The sequence below is a fragment of the Notechis scutatus genome, chromosome 5 (genome assembly GCF_049901735.1).
Source record: "Notechis scutatus isolate UNSWTSFEM ecotype Mainland chromosome 5, rNotScu1.2, whole genome shotgun sequence".
Classification (NCBI taxonomy): domain Eukaryota; kingdom Metazoa; phylum Chordata; class Lepidosauria; order Squamata; family Elapidae; genus Notechis; species Notechis scutatus.
This window is the reverse complement of record NC_142013.1, coordinates 33147931-33167885: the sequence shown is the minus strand read 5'-3', so window position 1 is coordinate 33167885 and position 19955 is coordinate 33147931.

Here is a 19955-nt window from a genome sequence, read left to right as displayed (position 1 = left end):
TTACAAAAAGCATGACACATCTAAGATTTCTTTTTATATATTTTAAAATGAGGAATATCTGACAAAAAGGAATAATTCATAGCTTTCAAAAGCTTTCATGGCTTTTCCTTGAATCAGTTTTAACTCTTGATCATTTTATCAATATACATAAACACAAAGATATAATCTTTACACAATATAGAAGCAGGAGGAGGGGTTCAGGAATATATGGAGAATTGGCAAGGACTGTATATGGATTGTTTCTATGTACTATATACTACGTGCGTCAGCCTTGGATATGTGAATAAGAACAGTTTATATCAGAATATGAAAAGAGCAAGTGACCAAGGCTTCTGAATCTTCAGATGATATACAACATATTATCCATGTATCACATATTTCCCTATGCTATAAAAACATATTTCCCATTATTTTTACTGGATCCTTATTTACTTATTTAACCTAATCAATAGCAACAACTTTTAAAAAAAATAGTAGCATTTTTATTGCCTCTTTGTAAACATAGAATGCTTTCTGTATTAGCATTTAAAATATTTCTTTGATTTAAATGGCATTATTTCATTAGGTTAACCATTCCATGTTCTAACTATAATGGAAACTGTAACATCAGTGGCCTCATAGTCAACTCTCCCACTAAATTATGTATATATAAAATATCCTGCAAGCTTATTCTGTCCTTCAGTAGTCTTTTGGAATCTGCTTATGTCACTGTATAATTTACTAGCCTCATAAATACACTGAGAAAGGAAATAGAGGTTGTAGAAATGTTAATGGCATTACAAAAATGTAATCATTCCTGCTTTACTATATCACATGTTTTGCTTCTTGAGATATGTATATATGTTTCCAAAACTGTTTTATTTTGATTTTTTAAAACCATTTGTCTTTGGAATTATGAACAGGTAAAATGTTAGCCTCTCTTACAAAAAAAATTGAAGGATCCAAGTAAATTCTTCATCAACATACTATTGCTAAACTAATCGCCAGAGCATTCATTCTTATAATCTCGATTTAATTTTACAAGCCACATAGTTCCCATTTTTTTCTATTGTAAACCAGATGCATATAAACTTTGGGGCTTCATGTGGTTCCAAAGCTTTGTTTTTGTCCTTCAGAAACCCTAAAGCATTGTTGTAAAATTCCACTTTGAATGGAAGTGATATTATTATTCCTTCAGAAACCCTAAAGCATTGTTGTAAAATTCCACTTTGAATGGAAGTGACACTATACTGATGATGTTATCCTGCTTGTAAACAGGTCAATTTACAGTACTTGATATAGTGATAAATGCTTGATAAATTTACGGTACTTGATATATTGAAAAAAATGCTATGTTTTATACTTCTACTATAGAAGTAGTTTGCTCATTCATTCATTTATTCAATATGGACAGCCTTAGTAAATTTATGATTCTTGGTGACAAAGAACAGTTAAACAGTTAAAAACACCACAAACATAAAATATTAAAAACAAAAACAAATAAACTCAACAGATACCTAATCAGCAAAAGATGAAAATAAAACCACCTATGACAAATCAACATAATCATTGCATGGAATCTATTACACATTTGTATCATCCCATTCAGTGATAAAACCATGTCTTTAAGGTCTTGTGAAACTCTAGTACGATTTGGACCTTATCTTTATAATATTACATTCACAAACATATTTAAACATACATACATACAAACATACCCATAATGTAATTTTGTTTGAAAACAATACCATAGCATTAGGGTTCCTAATAATATGTTTATTATTAAATTTGTGTGGCCACCCTTACCACAAAAAAGTAATTCAATCAATTTCAATAATTTTACAAAAGGTGTAGACATTTGGCCAATGTTTCTTTGAAATATCTCCACCGAAGCATGCTACTGCAAAGGCTTTTTTCACCTTCAAGAAAGCCACCAGTCCAATTTTCATGAGTGTATAACAAGAATATCAATGAACAATCCACTATTATCACACACTTCTTAATCTTTTATAAAATCAGTTTGTTCAGATGGATAAATGAAGATAGTATAACCTGTAATATATGAGCCATAGCTACTATCAATATTTTGCTGTCAACATATAATGCAGAAATAAGGCAATTACTCGCAAGGTTATATATGTCTAGCTATAGAAAAACATGTCATTTATTATAAACTTTCAACAATATTGAGACAAAAACATCAATGTATGCCCTGATATAACAGATTTTCCTTTTTTATTATTTATTGAGCAGAGAAATATTCAGAAACATATGTGTTCAATTATGGGTAATCTTTGTAAGGACTGTATTACATTACAATGAATTAAATTTTACTTTAGTTACATTTAACTATATTATATTAACAGAAAATATCATATTTATACAAATTACCTAGACGACTACAATTCATGACTACAATTCATATTTTCTGATGTACTTTAACCCATGCATCCATATTTAAACCGACACCTCTGCTCTCATTTATCTATTTCCACTTGACTCAGTCTGCCTTCATTCAAATCGCCCCCTTTCTCTTTAGTTTCATGAATACATACCATTTCTATTTTTACTTTATTAATTAATATTCTTTATCATTTTGCCCTCTTTAATGATAACTCAGAAATCATGCTATGATACTCTAGATCAGGGGTGTCAAACTCACGGTCCAGAGGCCAGATATGTCACATGCTGACCATGCTCACACCAGGTATAGCGAATGAGGAAAAAAGTCAAGATACGTCACATGATGAGAACATGACGCTGTGACCCCTGCACTAGATTGTCCCAGATATATTGACTTCCTGTAATCCGTTATGATGGTGGTGAAATACAGGTAGCCCTCAACTTGCAATCATAATTGAGCCCAAAATTTATGTTGCTTAAGTGAGACAATTGTTAAGTGACATCTTTCCCATCTTATGGTTTTTCTTGCCATAGTTGTTAAGTGAATCCCTGCAATTCTTAACTTAGTGCCATAATTGTTAAATCGACCTGGCTTCCCCATTGACTTTGCTTTTCAGAAGGTCACAAAATGTATTCACATGTCCCCAAGACACTGCAACTGTCATAAATATGAGTCAATAGACAAGCCTCTGAAATTTGATCACATGACCATGGGGATGCCACAACAGTCACATACTTCTAAGCCTTTTTAATATGATAGAAATGATAACCAACCTGACCAGAGGTGGTATTCAGCAGGGTCTGACCAGTTCTGGAGAACCGGTAGCGGAAATTTTGAGTAGTTCGGAGAACCGGCAAATACCACCTCTGGCTGGAGATTTTACAGTATTCTTCCCCTGCCATGCCCACCAAGCCATGCCCATAGAACCGGTAGTATAAAAATTTGAATCCCACCACTGAGCCTGACCCATGCTTATACCATGCTACAAGCAACATTTCTTTCTAAAATAAGGCCAACAGTAGTTAGTGTTGTCATTTATTTACCAATACATCACAAGAGCAGGAGATACCAAGTTTGTTCACATTTTAATGTATATATAATATGTGTGTGTGTGTGTGTGTGAGAGAGAGAGAGAGAGAGATTATATATATCCTATATATATAGGAACAAAGCATGATAGCTGCAAAGTTGTATCTAGAGTAGAGATACTGTTTTACTATATATATATATATACTATATATACTATTCTACTATATATATATAGTAGAATAGTATCTCTACTCTAGATACAACTTTACAGCTATCCTGCTTTGTTCCTCACCCATCAGCTAAGAAGTACAATTAATGTTTACTTTGTTAATTCACAAAGTACAGTGTACAAATCTGTCCATAGTAGTGAAATAGACTTATTTTTCAAATGATGTAGTTGAATAGGTAGAGCATAATTGTATATCCTAACCTTGGAAAAAATCATTATTTTTTTATGCATGATTAGTAGCTATTTTAATTCTGTTTTGACATTTTTATCCAGGTGATGGTATAAAAAATAGATTCTATCACTAGTATAGCTCAATTCAGTGTGAAAAAAGATCAAAGATTCAGAATACATATAATAAAGATTGAATGAAATTAAAATCATTGAATGAGATCACTGGAAGCTTGCTAACCATTCCAGTCAATCAGCAGGAAAAATATGAAGTGGAAAATATGAAGTGAAAAAATGAAAAAAAAACATGAAAAAATTAATATAAATATATTTCTTTGTGTGTTCACAGCATATAAGCTATTAATATGTTAACATTCACTTTAAGATACCTAGTGCTTTTATCTTTTGTCTATTATCCAAATTCTTAAAAGCTGTTTATATATAATGTTATTTTTCTGCATTGACACTTAGAGATAATATCCATATATGGAGAAAAACATGTCATTACAAATGAAGTCTAGAATAACTGTTTATATTGTCATTAATGTGTGGGATGGGAATCTCCTAAGATTCCTACATGAAAGAACTATTGTTTATCAGAAATAATAAAGAAGTTACAATGGTTTTGAAGAATCTTCTATTAATCTAAAATAGCCTACAAGAACATGGTGTAAAAGAGATTGGATGTGACAGAAAGAGAGCTATCATATATGAGTATATAACAGTTTTAGCAAGACTTTGCATGAAAGCATTTGAATAATTTATTGAGCAGCAAAGTGACATATTTATTGACATAGCAAACTGTTGCGATTTCCAAACTATTGAGCTATGCAACACATAATTCTTTAATGCTATGGTGCTACTCATAATTACTCTAAACTAATAATTAGATCTTCTTTTAATGACCTCTTAATCCCTTGCAGGGTGGAGTCTGGGCAACTGAATGGAGCTGAGTGTTTACTGGCCGGATGCAAAGTTTTGTTCAGCAGATAAATTATCATTGTGCCCAGAGAAAGAAATACCTGCTTCTACCTAGGATCGAACTCACAGCCTTTTGATTGTGAGGCGAGAGCTCCACCTCTAGGCCACCGCAACACTCATCTCAACTAACTATTAGATTTAACTAATACATAATTTCATTGAATCAACTGCTATTGCTCAAAGAAGACAAAATTTTTTAGTCCACTGATATTAATAGGGACAATACAGCAACCACCATTAATACAACCACTATTTATCACTCTTTACATAAATAAGTAAGGATTATTCAGATCAATAGTGTGATTGATGCTGTCTTCTCTGGTGCAACTTTCCTTTCCTTTCTGTTTTCTAGCTTTTCTCTTGAATGCTTGAGTAAAGCACATGGTCTTCTGCAGAAGGTGTGAGACAAGATAAGAGGAGACAAATGAAGAAATGTGTGAGGGCAATTAGACAAATGTCACAATTTATGTTTGTAGCGGTCAGCCCATCACTGATGCCACCCAACTCTATTTATCTGACTTGATGTTAATAGTGTTTTCTATGTTTTCACCATCAAGGATCTTTATGGAAAATTTCTACTACTTTGACACTGATTTTTATGATGACTCCATCAGGTGCAAAGATCTGCCCAGCTTCTCTTGGCCACTTTCAGCTTCACTGTACATAACCATTGCCTCCCATGGTCTTCTCCATGGCCACGTATTTTGTGCTGCTTATGTGGTATAAAACTTGGCTTTCATATAGAGTTTATCATATAATTCCTAGATAGCACTTTCCAAATGGGTCTTACACAGCCTTTAATTAATATAGCAGCAAGATCCATATAAAGAGTAATACCAACATCATGAAAATTTATTTGCATCCATGTTGTCACTGGTGATCCACACTGATATTTATAGGAATCTTGCAATTATTAATGATATGTCAGAAAGAGGTTTGGTGAGTAGTAAATTGGCACAGACCTCACCCAGTAATCACCTTTTGGTCTTTCCTGCTTTGTCTCTTGATATTCCACCATGCTACAGAGCACCAACTATTTTTTTCTCTATTTGTCTTCCAGAAAGGTACCACTAGGTACATGTTTATTACTAGCACAAGTAACAGTCTACACACATACCTGGTAGTGACTTGTCATTTAAACAATTTGAAAGATGTTTTGTGTCATTTATTTTATTTTTAATGTGATTGTTAAATTATCATCATGTCTATAATAACTCTGATAAAACTATCTTGAATAAGATACCATTTCTAGAGAGGTGAAATGCAACCATCAATGTTACTCTTGACTTTACAAAGGTAAGGCAATATAACTTGCCAGTCCTGTTACTGAGGCAGACTTAATGGTCTGAACAGAATAACATATGCCAACATCTTTTTATAGTCCCTTATGGATTGGAGGAAAGCATGCTGAAATTGTTGTGGTTTTTTTATTAGTTCTGTTGTAATGTTTCCTTTGAAATATGATAATGATTCAAAATGGATAGGTTTTTCAATAAAAATAATAATTTGAATTTCATATCTTCTACCAACTGACATTCTGCCCAATATATAATAATTATCAGTTAATGGGGAAAAAGGTGGAAAGAAGCCACAAAAGAAGATTGGTACTAGACTGGAAATGTTAACTTTTAATACTATAAAATACTACTTTTAATACCTAAACTTTCTTTTTTTAATAATTATTGAAGTTTTAAAATAAAAACATAAAATATAATACAAACTAAGATAAATATAAAAAAGTGCAGAGAGAAAAATAAAAAGAGGAGAAGGGAAGAAGTGAATATATATACATATATGAAAAAATGTGTATTTTTCCCTTCATTAAGAGAAATCAAACATTTGTAGTAAGTTAAGACCTTAAATTTTAAAAAGTTTTAAGCAGTAAACTCTTCATTGGTTATTCTTATTCAGCAAAATCCATTAGGAGCCACCAGAAATAACAATATATATTTTACTCTAAAGTTAAAAAGGAAAAATAATATTCTTCCCAAGTCTTATCTCAAATCTATAAACATTTTTTAAAAAACCTTCACCATTCAAATCAAGAAAAATTCAATTAGGAGCTACCAGAAACAACAACATATTAAATTTTTTAATCTTTAATCTCTTCAAACAATATCCCACAAATTAATGTCTTATCATCTCTTCATCTCCTCTGAATTTTAATATCATAGCTTATAATTTTCTTTAAAAATTCAACAAAAACTCTTTTCTTCCTATATCTTATCTATAAATAATTTTTAAAGCTTCATCATTTTGTCCGAGTCAAAAATAAAAAAAACATTAAGACTGTTAGGGAAAAGAAAGAATCATATACATTTTAATCCTGGTTGAATAAGCCAACTTTGTGAACCTTTGTTTTATTTTTAAAAGCCTTAATGTTTATGTCCGAAAAACTGGCTTCTTTTCTTTTTCTCCTTATCTTTTTTCAGGGATTTCTTCAAAAGTATGACACATCTTTGGATTTTGAAAATGTAAAGTAACAAAATTGTCCAAGTCGCGTTCCTGAGTTAAAATACATTTTCCCAAACCATTCTTCTGATTCATTGTTTGGGCGCAGGGGTGAGACTCTACCAGTTTGGCCAGTTCAGTAGAACCAGTTGTTGTGTAGAACCATTCTGTGCAGTTCGGAGAACCGTCAAATCGCACCACTGACTGGTCCAGCCCCTTCCCTCTCTGCCCCTCCCACTCACTTCTTTTCACATTGCCTGGTGAACTTTCCTTTGCTCACTTGCTCAGATGCCTCCCATGCAGCCACTCTTCACCTGGTGTGAGAAGGTAAGGCCGACAGCAGGGGGCGCCTCGGTTGGCCCAAGGGGGACACAGTGAGACTTACTGCAACAACTTCATTGCCTCCCCAGCAGCCAACTGCTTCTACCATATTGCCTCCCCAAATGGCCTTGTATTGCCTCCCCGAACGGCTTTGGATTGCCTCCCCAAATGACCTTGTATTGCCTCCCCAAACAGCCTCATATTGCCTCCCTGAATGGCCTCATACTGCTTCTCTGAACGGCTTACTGCTGCCACTCTCCTTACCCCTTCCTCTTCCTCCCCCTTTTCCAGGGAAGGAACAAGGCAAAAGCAGAGGATTTCCAGCCTTGAAGCCAGTTAGCTGGTGATGGAAGGGTGGGTGCTAATGCTAACCCTCTTCTCTTGACAAGGCTGAAAAGAAATAGAGATGGGAAGGGGGAAGCAGGCAGAGGCTTCACAAGCAAAGGCGTCATTCTCAACAAGCTGGAGCTGGAGCCACCTCCAGTTAAACATACCTCTCCAAGATTCAGTGGATACCCCACACACCCCAGCTGGGTCTGCTGGGGAAATGCAGCCATCGCCAAAGCAGTGTGGGGTTCAGAGAGAGAAAAGAAAGAAAAGAAAGAGAAAAGGGAAAGAAAGAAAAAGGGAGAGGGAAAGAGAGAGAGGGAAAGAGAGAACTAAGCCACACCCACAAACTAAGCCACACAGTTGTTAAAAAAAATTGAATTCCACCCCTGTTTGGGTGTTTCTTTTAATTGTTAAAACCTCTGTGGGTTTCATTTCAAAGTATATATAATGTTATTGTCAATATCATTCTTGCATCTTGTCCATTTTGAAAGCATATGCAAAGCAGCCAGATTTTCAGTATACCATATTTTTCAGAGTATAAGATCCTCCGGAATATAAGATGCACATTAGTTTTTGGGAAGAAAATAAGAGAAAAAAATTCTGCCTCTGCCTACCAACATCCATCGGTATCCACCTGGCTAGCATCCTTAGCAAACACCCTGGTCAGCTTCAGCACATTATTGCAGCCTGATTCAGCACAAGCATCTGATTGGCAGGTGGCCTCCTGGAATACCCCCAATCAGCTGTTCCCAGAGGTGACTATTAACAACAGGTTTCCTGGTGTTTTGCTCAGCCTATTTGGAGCTGAGGCGCAGCTTCTACCAGGCAGCAGCTGTTCTGGGCTGCCTGTTTGGCCTCTGCACGTCATGTTTTTTGTTGGTTCCAGGCAGCGGGGAGCAGCAGGGACTGCCTGGAACCACCTGAAAATGCCTGAAAACGTGACGCGCAGGGGCCAAAGATGGGGTATGTGGAGGCCAAAAATATGATGCACAGAGGCCGAAAATGCGATGTGCAGAGGCGGTGATCAGTGGCAATGTGCTCTGGTGATCCCTGCAGCCTTAAACTGGCCAAAAGCACAAGGCATGGAGGCCAAAAACACGAGTCATGGAGACGGCAATAGTCTGTGGCAATCACTACAGCCTGGAACAGGTCTAAAACGCAATGCGCGGAGGGTGAAAATGGCTGAAGGGTAAGCAGGTGGGTGGGTGGGTGGGGCTACATTTGATATATAAGATGCATCCTAATTCCCCCCCCCCCCCTTTTAGGGGGAAAAGTGCATCTTATACTCCGAAAAATACGGTAATTTTATATAGCCTTCTATCTCTTCTTTTAAGTCTGAAAAGAAAGTTCCTGGTATTTTATTGCCAAATATCCTTGGATTCTTCTGGCATTGAAATGCAGTGAATCACTGTAGTTGATAAGTCAGTAACTTTGTTGTTAAGTGAATTTGGCTTCCCCATTGACTTTGTTTGTCAGAAGATTGCAAAAGGTGATCACATGACCTTGGGACACAGCAATGATAATAAGTACGAATTAGATGCGAGGTGTCTGAATTTTGATCATGTGACCATGGGTATGCTACAATAGTTTCAGTGTGAAAAATGGCCATAAGTCACTTTATTCATTGCCGTTGTAACTCTGAACTGTTACTAAACAAACTGTTGTAAGTTGAGAACTACCTGTATTATGAATCAATTGATACAAACAATAATTTACAGGAATATAAATTTAATTTCAAATCCTGTGTATCATGTGTAAAGAATGTATTGTGTGCATCTATTGTTATATGTAAAATATTTAGCAATCATAATTATGTTTAGCAAAAATAAATTACCTCACTCATAACTTCTCTTCTAGTGCTTAGGGAATATTGAAAACTAAATTACTGAACTTATTGTATTGATTTCCTGTATTATTATTATTTCCTTTTTTTCTCATTTATGTTGTAATTTTGATTTCCCTTTTAACCCAATGGTTGATTACAGCAGGGTTATAAACACAATAAATAATGATAAATAAAAAATAAATCTTAATTAAAGACAGAGTTGTAGCAAACTATCAATAATTTAAATTGTCTACATAAATCTGGAATTAAAGACAACAAAAAATAAAATGTATGAAACTACATTGAGTTCATTTATTTTTGTCTGTTTCATCATGCAATTATCAAGAAGATTTTAGCACATTTTACAAGATCTCACAACGGTTTTGCCACTTCATTGTTTATAGTCAAGAGAGTTGCATGTGACAGATGATACACATTTTGCTTGCATGCATAATAATGAGAACATGGTCTCCTGCATCTCTTGGCTCCTTTGATTTTGTCTAATATGTTTATGTATTCTGCATCAGTAAAACATACTATTACCTATTCCTTCTTTTCTTTTAGTTCTTATCAAGATAATACAATAATTAAACAATTCTATTTATTACTGACAGTATGTACACAGCGGGAGGAAATCCATCATTTATTTCTTATAGTATGCCTACTAATTTTCCGATAATATTATTGCAATTCTGGAAAGCACTGCAGTACAGTTTTTGCCCTTCACTGTAGCCCAGAGGCATTCCACATTTTTTCAGTTGTTTTCATTTTATGATATAACTAGAAAAAACAACAACATTAAAATATTTGTTTTCCACCCTGTCACCGTGAAGAGACAATGTCCATTTTAATCTTTATGCCCAATTATATACCAATGCTTCCCCCCCTTTTGTCCTGTAATGGTACATGGTAACGACCTTGGAGACCTATGAAACATAACCTGCAGGCGGATAATGGGCAGGGCAAGACGGTCAGAAAAGACTATCTATAGTTTCTCAAGCTGAAAATGAGATGGGACAAAGAAAGATACTTTCAGACTTGCAAGATTCTGTAATGTAATTTTGACAAATAAAGAAGAATTAGTTTACCTGCTTTTATTTCCTGTCTAGCAAGACTGGCATATTATTCTTAATGTATTTTTGCACTATATTTTTGCACATAAAATTGGACAATTGTGATTGCTCACATAACTGATAACCTCCCTGAAAAATTCTGTCTCTCCTGTTTAATTCCAATCTATATAGAGATTGCATCTGTATGCACTGTATATCTGTGTCTAACTTGTGTGTGTGTGTGTGTGTGTTATTTTACTTTTAGTATCTTACTTATTGGATTTATATTGTAACAGTTTCAAATTAATTTTGAAGTAATGCTCATTCAATCAAATTACTTAAGTTTTATAAAATTGCTTCTCTAATGATCTGAAATGAAAAAAATGAAAGCTATTTATTTCTGAATTGAACAAAAATAGTCAGTTTGAATGAGGATGGCTTCCAGCTTAGAGACATAACAGTGTCCAAGTATCTTCATTAAACGTTTCAGCAAACTAGCTCAATCTAAAGGTGAAGCTGATGTTTCCTTATATTTAAACCCTACCCCCTGAGAAGATTCTGTCTTCGCAACCATTAAATCTAAATACAGTATTCTGACATTTTCTTCTAAGTGGCAGATAAATGGAAGAGAGTATTGGCCTCTGGATAAAAAATATTTTTTCTTACTTGTAGTTCAGGTGTGCTAAGGTATTTCTTTTCCTGTATGAATGGAAAGTAGTGATTGATTAGCATAAGAGAAATGTGTATTACCTAGGAATTTATGACAGGTAAATCTGTTCCTTTTCAGTTGTTCTAATAAAACATATTCTGACTATCCATCTAGGTTTTGAAATACTTGGATATTTATCCCTTTGCATATTCTTTCCTTCTGGTGTGCTCATATTCATAAGTTTTGTATTTTCTTCATTGGTTATGGTGTTTGAAATTTTCAGCATTTGACAGCAGTTGAATGTACCTCACAATTTTAATATCTGCCTTGCAGACAACTTTAGTGGGAGATTTTAAATATTGTATTGTATCTATTGCAGCATATTTCAGTTTTCATGTCAGGCTCCCATCCAGTTCCTCAAACTGTTTTCTATCGTTACTGAAAATGTAATAGAATGTTAAATGGCTGCTTCTTTAGACAGTTATTTAGAAAATTTTGTGGATCTAAGACAACATTTGGGTTTGAACAGTGATTCAAGAGCTGCTCCCCAAAGAGAGGAGAACCACTTTAATTAATTATAATCAACATAATTATCCTTTCAGGAGATTAATATGGCAGGTGGGCTTTAGTAGCTTTAATAACTGAATGATTGGTAGCAGGAGTTCCTGGTGGATCAGACATTCTATAAAGTTTGAAGGGTAAAATAAGAGGGGAAAGATTATGAGTAATTCAGACTATAGGAGGTAACCACTGGAAAATGTCATTCAGTTGAGAGAAGTGTGCAATTAGACAAGCAATGGGATAAATGCTGGGAGCAGTGCCAGTGTTAGATATAGGTTGTCCCCATTCCACTTTATCCACTCAGTTCTTGAGCTGATACAACCAGCAACAGGAAGGGATTATCAAAGCCAGCAATGTGTGTCCAATCACCACTGGTCTTACAGATAACAGTGGTTAATATTTCAGAAGTTCAGCAAAGCCTGGTCTAGAAACAGTTACCTTCTGTTTACAACTGCCTGATGAAGTAGCAGTAGTAATAATCCATTTGAAGGGAATGCAACTATGATATTGAGCAAATTTAAAAAAGAGGACTTAAAAGAGTCTGAAGCACAGGATAACCATAGAGTCATAGGGTTAAGAAAATAACTATAAGTATAATACACGTAGTCCTCAAATTACGACCATAACTGAGCCCAAAATTTATCTTGATAAGTGAAACATTTGTTAAATGAATTTGTCCCATTTTACGATCTTTCTTGCCACAGTTGTTAAGTGAATCAGTCACAGCATCTGAATTTTGATCATGTAACCATGAAGATCCTGGGAGGATGATGAGGAGCATTTTTTTCAGGGCTGTTGTAAGTTTGAACAGTAACTAAATGAACTGTTGTTAATCGAGGACTACTTGTAAAACAGATTTTAGCCAACAGACTTATAAGAACAAGAATAACTTTATTGACATTTTATTTTCTAATAAAATATTCCTTTACTAGTTGATAGAATAGAACAGAACAGAACAAAACAGAACAGAATAGATTAGAATTCTTTATTGGCCAAGTGTGATTGGACACAAAAGGAATTTGTTTTGGTGTATATGCACTCAAGATGCATACGTGAAGATTCATAGGTATAACATTTTGAAGTGGTCATAGGGTACTATAAATCATACTAGGAAACATATATATAGGAAACATATAACACATATAAATCATACAAGGAAACATCATAATAAATCAGACCCATTCTTTAGTTAAAAACTATGACGTATTTATATAATTCTCCATCAAAAATTGTGGCACACAGACACAATGGTAGAAGACACAGAGGAATTGTTATGATTATACCAGAACATAGAGTATATTAAGTCAAGGAATGTGCCTGGATAACTGATTATTTTTGGAAGAAATTTTACAACAATAAACTCCTGAAAAAACTAAAATTGGAAAAATAGAGTTCAAAATAGGAAAATGAGTGAGACAATTACGTACATTGTTCCCATAGTCATATAACATTGAAACCAAATATTGTATATTAAAGAATTAGAAGATTGGGAAAAAATGACTGGTAGAATCAAAATATATGGTCAAAATACTAGTGGGAAGTTGGGATAGGCAGTTAGCATTAATTTTTTGACTATAAATAATCGTTTTAAAGAAAATTCATTATGAAATTGAAATTTTAAAAGTTTAGTTAATATTCACTATAAGATGTGAAGAAGCTTGTTTAGTGAACTTACAATTGGCTTTAAAGAAATAAGGGTAGAAGAGTTTTTAATGTCTTAGATTCCAGAAGGGCTAAAAATGAACTACATGGAAAAAAAATAAAAAGGTTAATCCTACTGATGAATAATGATAAACATGGCCAAAATCATGAAGTAATAAGAATTTGTTTTCAAAATATTTTTTATTTTTTGCACATTTCTTCAAGCGAGCAATGTGATTCCAGGTTACAACATACATACATAGTCATAGTTACATTTCCAGCTTTCTTATCTAGTTTCATATCAAAACGTTATCTATTCCATTTTCCTTTTAATAAATTTTCTCTTCATATTTTTTCATCCATTATTCCAGTTACAAAAACATTTTCTCATTTTTACTGTTGTGGTTCACAGACAGCTGGTGCAGACGGCAGAGATATCAGACAGTGAGGACGAAAGGGAACCAGTCAGGGATCTGGAGAGGACTTGGACGAGGGTCCTGCGTCTGATGCAGGGATGGGGCCAGCATCCTCTGGGAATGGGGTGCTGCCTTCGGAGTCTGGCAGCAGTGAAGCAGAGGACCCAAGGGAGCCTGTTCCCAGTGTGTGTGTGTGTGCAGAGCTGCTAGAAGGCGAGAGCAGCCAAAGCAGAGGGGGTGACTTGGGAGTAAGGCTGGGAGGTGATTGCCCCTCCCGTGAGGTATAAAAGTCAGACCTCAATGATGAAAGCTTTGTAGGAAGCCAAGCAGTTCAATATATTCTGAGTCCTTCTTGAAGCTCTGCATATTCTGGTTGTTTTTTCTGGTACTGTTATAATTAATTTGGATACTTCTGTTTTTGGCAGCATTCCACAGCACTGACAGGTATGTGCTTATCTGTTTAAGTTAGTTTTGGCTGTGAATGAAAATAATTCCCAGCATTGCATTAAAATAGGTTCTGCTTTTAAAACAAGTTTGTGTTTAATTACGTTTGACAAAGCCTGGGTCAGAACATTTATTTTCATTTCCATCTCCATCTTACCACCTATTTTATTTTACATATTTTCTTCTTTTACTTTCTCAAAGCTGATGTATAGCAAACAAAATAAAAGAAAGCTAATATCAATTAATTATTACCTTCCAGTTAACAACAATAATTCCCTATTTGCTATTTTATATGCATATGTTTCTTTTTCCCCCCATTCAAGATCTACATGGTATTCCCCCCCCCCATCTACAATGTATACATATAACCATTTTATTTTCCTCTTTGTTTCCATTTAACCAAATTTTACATATGGAATTATATTTAGTTTCCATTCATCACCTTTTTAATCATGATATAATAATCTTTACAATATAATCATTTATAATTTACCATATTCTTTTTTTCCTAATATCATGTGTATAATAAATTGCATTTTCTATTTCATATTTAAAAGAAAAAAGAAAAAATATAGATAAAAGAAAAAAAATATTTAATAACAATAAAATCATTTTACTCATCATGTTTATTTCTCTTACTCTATAATCATTTTTCTCATCATGTAATTATATTATATTCTTGCAGTGAATTCTTATTCCCCTTTAATTATAATTAAGCTTATTTCTTTATTTTTAAAAGTAATTCCCAATAAACTTTAAATTTCAAACCTTCCTAATCTATATTCTAAAATACCAAAATACATTTCCATGTGGAATCCCCCCTCTATTTTATCTTTAACCATGATCTCTTAGTCTCTCAGTCCTGTAATTTCTTCTAATTCTGGCCTGTTTTCCCTTTTCTAAACTTTTCTGGCCCTTTCTCTTAGCTCCTCTTTTCCCCCCTGTTATTATTCTTGTTTTCATCTCCCATTCACTTATTTTTCCCCTCCCTCTCCTGATTTCATTTTTGTAGGGGTTTGTTTTTTTTTGTATGGCTTCTTCTTCTTTTGTTTAGTCTTGGAAATATTTTCCCTTTTGTTTGTCACATCTGTCATTAAAGTCTTAGTTTTAATTCCTGTCTTTTTGCAATGTCCATTGTTCTTTTTGCTCTTTTGAGCTGGTTTCCTCTTTCTTTAACTCCTCCTTCTTAGGCTTTCTTTGTTCTTCTATGTGCTGCACCACCATTTCTAACTTTTCTGCCAATATATCCCACAGTTCCATGCTTTCTTTTATTACTCCCCTCACACTTTGCACAATTCATTCATTTTGCTTATTCAATTAAATTATTCTGCATCTTATTTAAAAAACCAGCTGTTTTACTTTAAACTTTGCCAGGAATGTCCATTTATCTTAGTTTCCATTATTAATCCTTCTGTTTCCTTATCAGAGTCCTGATCCACCAAGGAATCCCAAGATAATATCTTCACTTGTCCCTTTGCTGTAATCTTTTTTGTGTTTCAGGGATTATTGTTATATTATAGTCTTTTATTTCATTTTCAATTCACACCTTTACCAGATCAAAGAAAAAAGAATCCTTTATTAGGTGGCACTGTTACATCAGTTTGCACTTTCCACCTTTTAAATTTCTTCTTTTTTTTAAAACTTGTGTTACCTCCGCTAATTTTCAGCAATTAGCTGTTATATCTTTTAAATATGATCAATACCAGCATTCTAATCAATGCCTAATTAATGCCATTTTCTGTATAGTAATCCAAATTCAGTTTCTTATTCTGTTATTATAAAAAAAGAATTCTGAGTAGTATCATTTCCGTTTAAGTCCTTTTAAAATACAATTTTGTTTATCTTACAATGTTCCTATTTCTTTCCAATTGCTGCTTCCACAATCTTTAAACGAGGGCTCTTTCCTTCTATTTCCCAGGGTTGCCTTGAAAAGTCCATAATATTTTGCCTGGTCACACACTGCTCACCAGTTCACCACTCCAGCACCAACTTAGTTCCCAGATAGCTTCCCATCTTCAGGGCAGCCATTAAAGACTGCCCCTACAGCCTGTCTTCAAGGGGAATGTTCATAGCCAGGGAGGGGAGATGCAGTTCCTCTCGACCCAGCAGGCATTCTCCCCCTTCTTCACCACCCTTCCAGAGTAGATCTGGCCCTGTTTGGGATCCTCCAACAGGTAGCTTCATGGATCGAAGCAGTGCACATCACGAACTCTGATCTGTCTTCGATGGAAGTACCACCGGATTTCCTAGTAATAAGAATATGGTAACAGAGAACTTCCGGTTTGTCGGCTTCGCTAGCGGCAGGGATTTGCGTTCCTGCGCGATCCCTGCCACGCTAGCCGTTTTGGTGCCTCCGATCCATAGATCTGGAGGCTAAGGTTGGTACGAAGAAGCAGCTGAAGATAAGGAGGAGCTGGTGAGGGGTTTGGGGGTGTTGCAGACCCCCTTCCCAGCCGGCAAAACCCCCCTTTCCCAAGACGGTCGAGCGGCGGTCTGTAATGGCCGCCTCAAAGAAGCCGGCAGCTGGGTAAGACTGAGCAGGAGGAAGAGAGGAGAAAGTGGTAAAAAGAAAGTTTTTGTGGCTGACCCAGGACTTTAAGAGGCGTTTAATCCTGAGAACGATGGTTTTCTGAAAAATACTTTGTTTCCAGAGGAGGATCTCAAGCGGCAAAATTGAGTGCTGAAAGGGAAAGTTTACTCTCCTTCCTTATGGAATCAACAAATGGCCATTGAGAAACCTGTTGTTTTTTTATAAAAGGTAAAGACTTGGCTTCTTGTTATAAGTGGGAAGGAAGAGGACAAAATATATATATTAAGATTTTGTTGGAGGAGATGCCTTGAAGATCTTGAGACCAGAAATTAATTGCAACAAGGTTTTAAAATACAGATTGGAGGTTTTTTCCTTTCCCTTTGATACCTTACCAGGAAGAGAAAGTGAGAACTTTGTGTTTTGTTTGGACTGATTGACTCTCTCTGGAATTTTGGGGAATTGCTCTAACTTTTGAAACACTTTGGTTGCTTTAAGAAGAAGAATAAAGAATGGCTTTATCTGCTGATGAACTTAGAGAATATGAAGAAAGAAAGGACGCTGTGAAAAAAGCCTTTCTCTCTCTAGAAATGGCGTTTGTTAATTATCAAATACAACAACAGATGGAGGAAATGGAAGGAGAAGAAGGAGAAGAAGAAGAAGACGCCATCTTCAATGAATTTAAAAATTTAGTTAAGAGAGAAAGGAGAAAGAAAGGAAGGAAAATGAAGGACTTAAGATCTAAAAAAAATACTTAAGAAAGGAAAAAATAAGATGCAAAACCAATTCAATGTTAATGTTACTGAGCAAAAGGAGAAAGGAATACAACAGAGAGGGGAAGTTGGAGGTAAAAAGGTTAGGTGGGATAAGAAAGGAAGGGAAAAGGGAGGGAAAAGCCACAAAGGTATAAAACAAGATGGGAAAAAAGGAATTCTTTTTAGGGATAAAGGGTAATGTATAATTTCTTTAAAAAAGAAGATTCTGCAAGGTACATAAGATGGTATGGTAGTATTTGTATTAGAAATAGAAAATTAGAATGTTATAAGAATCTGAAATGTTTAGTAATGATAGATTTTAAAATTTAATAAAAGATTAAAAGGAATGTTTAAAATATTGAGTTTAATTGAAAAGATTAATTTACTGTTGTTTTGATCTTATTATAAACTCATTATTGTAGCATTTGTTTCTTGAAATAGACAATTGAAGAATATGGTAACAACAACACAAATATACATGGTATGACAAGTATTTGTCTCAAAGCAGTATGTTATGAGGTACAATTAAGAATCTAATTCTGACTTGATGTTCCAGTTGAGCTGATGCTTCAGGATTGTCAGCCTAAGGAATCAGTAAGGCAGGATTAAATTGGAACTGGTCAGCCATAGCATGATCAGAATAAGCATGGACATAAACCACAGGTAACTCCTGTTTAGAGCAGACAAATGATGAGGCACAACTCCAGGCACAAGGGATAGATGCTTACAGAGGTGAGCAGAGCAATGGTCCTCAATGAGGCTCCTTGCAAGGCAAAAGACAAGCAGACAGCCTGTTAGATTGCTGCTTTGCTTGCATCTTTCTTTAAATCAACTATTTGGATTTTGTAAGTCCCCTCCCCCCTTTCTTTGTTTTATGATTCTTTAACTAGATGACTACATGGTTTGGCTTTCTGTGACTCTCCGAATATATTTGGACTATGCTATTGCTTCTTGTATTGCGGTTGGCATTTTTCAGCCAACCACTCTCTGTCCATTGTTATTCAGAATTAACAGAATAACAGAGTTAGAAGGTACTTTGAGGTCTTCTAGTTCAATGCCCATCTATTGCTTCTTTTCCTGCCTTCAGATGCTTTGGTGAATAGGTTGAACCCCTCTCCATTTTTGCAGCCCTTAGATATTGGAACACTGTTATCATGTCATTGCATCCTTCTTTTCATTAAACTAAACCAGACTGTCAAACTCGTGGCCCGTGGGCCAGATGCATTGTGTGTTGGCCATGCCCATACCCGGTTTAGTGAAGGGGGAAAAAGTAATGATACATCATGTGACAATGCCATGACAACGTGAGCTTGACAGTCCTGAATTAGACATACCCAATTCCTTCAACTGTTCTTCATGTGTTTTAGTCACCAATCATCGTTGTTGCTCTTTTCTGTATTTTCTAGATTCTTAACCTCTTTTTTATACCATGATGACCAAAACTGGATGCAATAGTCAAGTGTGGTCTTATCAAGGCATTATTAAGTGATACTAATGTTTCACAAGTCCTTGATTCTATGCCTCTGTTAATGCAGCTCCACCAACACCATTAATTGGACCAGAAGTAGACTGACAACTAGTTCAATTTGTGGAACGGAAGTTTAATGAATGAGGAACATACATAACTGCTTTTGTCAAGCTTCTTAATCTCAAAGATGGATGAGCAGAAGTTTAATGAATGAAGAACATACATAGCTGCTTTTGTCAAGCTTCTTAATCTCAAAGATGGATGTCATCCTATTCAACTTTCCATTAGAAGCATGTAATATTCAATAAATATGTAAACTGAATATGTAATAATGGTGCGTTTAGGGCTTGGTTTGATAAATTAATGAAAAGGAATTAATAGTATGGCTCTCTTCTGCCTATAAATTTAATCATTTATACATAATAATCCTATACTATTTCTACCAGTGATAAAATTATTTTTTAATTACCATCTATTGTTGGAAGTTATTAAAATTATTATCATCATTTATGTTGACTATTTAAAATTCAAGAAGGAATACCATCTTCTGGAATTTTGCTTTATTAATGAGATCAAGTTCCAGTCTGAAAAACAACAAAAAGCAAGCTTATCCTCACCTTGTCCTGCAATGGTTTCTGTAAATAGGAAGTTTTGAAAAGTGTGAACAACATTATTGATTTATCTATTTCAGCAAAGGATAGCTTTTTGTTGACTTAATTCTGATT